Source organism: Ornithorhynchus anatinus, chromosome 3 (genome assembly GCF_004115215.2).
Source record: "Ornithorhynchus anatinus isolate Pmale09 chromosome 3, mOrnAna1.pri.v4, whole genome shotgun sequence".
Lineage (NCBI taxonomy): Eukaryota > Metazoa > Chordata > Mammalia > Monotremata > Ornithorhynchidae > Ornithorhynchus > Ornithorhynchus anatinus.
In genome coordinates, this window is record NC_041730.1 from 97384938 (window position 1) to 97388710 (window position 3773).

At 45.0% G+C, this 3773-nt stretch overlaps 1 non-coding gene across 1 annotated transcript; it reads left to right on the forward strand.

Moving 5' to 3' along the window:
- The first annotated feature begins 3331 nt into the window (after positions 1-3331).
- LOC114810795 lies at positions 3332-3469 on the forward strand. Its single transcript, XR_003758488.1, has one exon. It is a non-coding gene; the product is annotated as a small nucleolar RNA SNORA7 (small nucleolar RNA).
- Positions 3470-3773: the final 304 nt, after the last annotated feature.

A 3773-nucleotide genomic window follows, 5' to 3' on the forward strand; every position in this document is an offset into this window, starting at 1 on the left:
CACAGTCCCTGTCCCTCATGGGACTCACGGTCTAAGTAGGAGGGAGAATAGGAGAACTGAGGCACAGAGAAGTTAAGTGACTTGCCCAAGGTCACACAGCATATCTTTTGACTCCCAGGCCCATGCTCTATTCCACTTGCATGTCTTCTTGCGAATGGGCCTCTACTGTGCAGTGAGCTACATGCACTAACTCTTGAATGAATACAGTAACTCTAGGACTCCAGATGTTAAAGTCTGCTACATAAGAAGCATTTTAAGAGGTGTGGAAGTGTATTCTGACTGCTTCATCCGGGTCACTTCTTGCATCTTCCAGAATTGGCTTGTCCGGTCTTGTCTTATGCCATCGAATCATCTCCGACCCTTAGCGGCATCATGGACAATCTCTCCCAAAACACCCCACCTCCATCTACAATCATTCGGGTAGTGTACCCATAGAGTTTTCTTGGTAAAAATATGGAAGTGGTTTACCACTGTCTCCTTCCGTGCAGTAAACTTGATTCTCCACCCTCGACTCTTTCCCACGCTGCTGCTGCCCAGCATAGGTGAGTTTTGACTTGTAGCAGATTGCCTTCCACTCCTTAGCCACTGCCTGAACTAGGAAGAATGGGTAGTCCCTCCCATAGTCAAGACTGGTAGAGTACTGGAAACTCTCCAGGTGTGACCCTGAGAGGGAGATAGGGCTACATAGAATAAATTAAACTAGTGATTGAAGTTTGATTTTTTTTTTTTAAGCTGGGCTGCTATGATGTTGTTGCAGATTTGTTTGTGGATTTCTGCATTCTCTAAGACTTCACTGTTTGGTCGTTTAGGCGATCTAGAGACTGGTTTTTGATGCAGTGGTTCTAAGGACAGTAAGACATTGGCATTTGTGGTCTATCCAACATTCTGCTTTACGGAAGGCTGCTGTGACATCTGTACCTCAATCAGTCAATCAATTGTACTTACTGAGCCCTTGCTAGGTGCAGAGAACTGTACTAAGAGCTAGGGAGAGTACAACAGAATTAGCAGACACGTTCCCCGCCCATATTGAGCTCTTTGTGATCCCCCATCTGCACTATGATATTAATCAAAAAGACCCTATTGAGCACTGAACTAAGCACTTGGGCAAATACAATTAAGTAAGCAGATCCCTGCTTTCATGGAGTTTCTACCTTCAACTCTTTAGTGGTAAAACAACTGTGTTCAGTTGTGGTAAAAGAACTGTGTTCAATCAGATTACCTTTCACAGTACTCGCGGCATGTTTTGGTAGCTTAATAATGTTAATAATGTTGGTATTTGTTAAGCGCTTACTATGTGCCGAGCACTGTTCTAAGCGCTGGGGTAGACATAGGGGAATCAGGTTGTCCCACGTGGGGCTCACAGTCTTAATCCCCATTTTACAGATGAGGGAACTGAGGCACCGAGAAGTTAAGTGACTTGCCCAAAGTCACACAGCTGACATGTGGCCGAGCAGGGATTCGAACCCATGACCTCTGACTCCAAAGCTTGTGGTGGGCAGGGAATGTGTCAGTACGTTGTTATATTGTACTCTCCCAAGTGCTTAGTATGGCGCTCTGCACACAGTAAGTGCTCAATAAACACGATTGAATGAATGAATCCAGTAAGTGCTTATTAAATTCCATAATAATACTATTATTAGTCTTACTATCTTAGACATAACAGACACAAGACAAAATGCTATGGTTTTTGATAGCAAAAGTACAGAAGGATAAATAGATAAACCACTGAATAGTTATGCATTTTTTATGGTCTTTGCTTACCTGTGGTATGGTATTAAGTACCGGCATAGGCAGAAGACAATCAGGATGGATCCAGTCATTGTTCCATAAGGTGCTGACAGTCTAAGTGAAAAGGAGTAGAATTTAATCACCATTTTAACAATAATTATAATAATGATGGTATTTGTTAAGCACTTAGTATGTGACAAGCACTGTTCTAAGCCCTGGGATAGATACAAGGTCATTAAGTTGTCCCACTTGGGGGGTCACAGTCTTAATCTCCCTTTTACAGATGAGGTAACTGAAGCACAGAGAAGTTAAGTGACTTGCCCAAAGTCACACAGCTGACAAGTGGCAGAGCTGGGATTAGAACCCACGTCCTCTGAATTCCAAGCCCGGGTTCTTTCCACTAAGCCACGCTGCTTCTACAGATGAAGAAACTGAGACACCAGGAAGTGAAGTGATTTGCTCAAGGCCACACAGCAGGCAAATGTTAGAGCTGGGATTCGAACCCAGGGCCTCTGACTCCCAGGCCTGTGCCTCTTCCAGCGGGCCACACTGCTTCGAGCATGGGCTTTGGAGTCAGAGGTCATGGGTTCGAATCCCTGCTCGGCCACTTGTCAGCTGTGTGACTGTGGGCAAGTCACTTAATTTCTCTGTGCCTCAGTTCCCTCATCTGTAAAATGGGGATTAAGACTGTGAGCCCCACGTGGGACAACCTGATTCCCCTGTGTCTACCCCAGCGCTTAGAACAGTGCTCTGCACATAGTAAGCGCTTAACAAATACCAACATTATTATTATTATCTACTCGGGAAGTCTTTCCCTGATTAATCTCTCCTCTCCCCACCCTATTTCCTCCATGAATGCCACTTCATGATCTAAGCACTTCATTCATTCAGTCGTATTTATTGAGTGATTACTGTGTGCAGAGCTCTGTACTAAGTGCTTATAATAATAATTATGGTACTTTTTAAGGTCTTACTATGTGTCAAGCACTGTTCTAAGCGCATATCTTGTATCTACATATAAGGTAATCAGGTTATCCCACATGGGGCTCACAGTTCTTATTCCCCATTTTACAGATGAGGTCACTGAGTCACAGAGAAGTTAAGTGGCTTGCTCAAAGTCACACAGCAGAAGCATAGAAGCAGCGTGGCGCAGTGGAAAGAGCATGGGCTTTGAAGTCAGGGCTCATGAGTTCAAATCCCAGCTCTGCCACTTGTGAGCTGTGTGACTGTGGGCAAGTCACTTAACTTCTCTGTGCCTCAGTTCCCTCATCTGTAAAATGGGGATTAAGTGTGAGCCCCACGTGGGACAACCTGATTCCCCTGTGTTTACCCCAGTGCTTAGAACAGTGCTCGGCACATAGTAAGCGCTTAACAAATACCAACATTATTATTATTATTATTATTACAGCAGATAAGTGGCAGAGCGCGGATTAGAACCCACAACCTCTGACTTCCAAGCACTTAGATACTCATATTGCCCAACTGCACTTGTGTTCATCTTTACACTCCACTGCTTTCCCATCCCCTTCTCCTACCAAATCGTAAGCTCCATTAGCCAGGGATTACGTCTCCTAACTCTTTTATACTGCCTCAAGCCTTTAGTCCCCTCTCAGGGTCGCACCTGGGGAGTTTCCAGGGCTCTACCAGAATCTACTATGGGAGGGAGAGTCATGCAGAGGCCTAGCCATTCCATTCCTAGCTTGGCCAGTGGCTAGCGAGTGGAAGGCAATCTGCTATAAGCCAAAGCTCACCGTGCTGGGCAGCAGCGGCGTGGGAGAGAGTCCAGGGTGGAGACTTGAGTTTACTGGGTGGAAGGAGGCAGTGGTAAACCACTTCTGTATTTTTACCAAGAAAATTCTGTGGAGATGCTACCGGAATGATTGCAGATAGAGGTGGGGCCCTCTGGGAGAGATATGTCCATGGCGTTGCTATGGGTTGGAGACGACTCAACAACCTAAGAGAAGACAAGCCTTTAGTACAGTGGTATAGGCTTTCATTATATACTATTGATTGATAAATACATGCAGGTTATTATGTTGAGAACA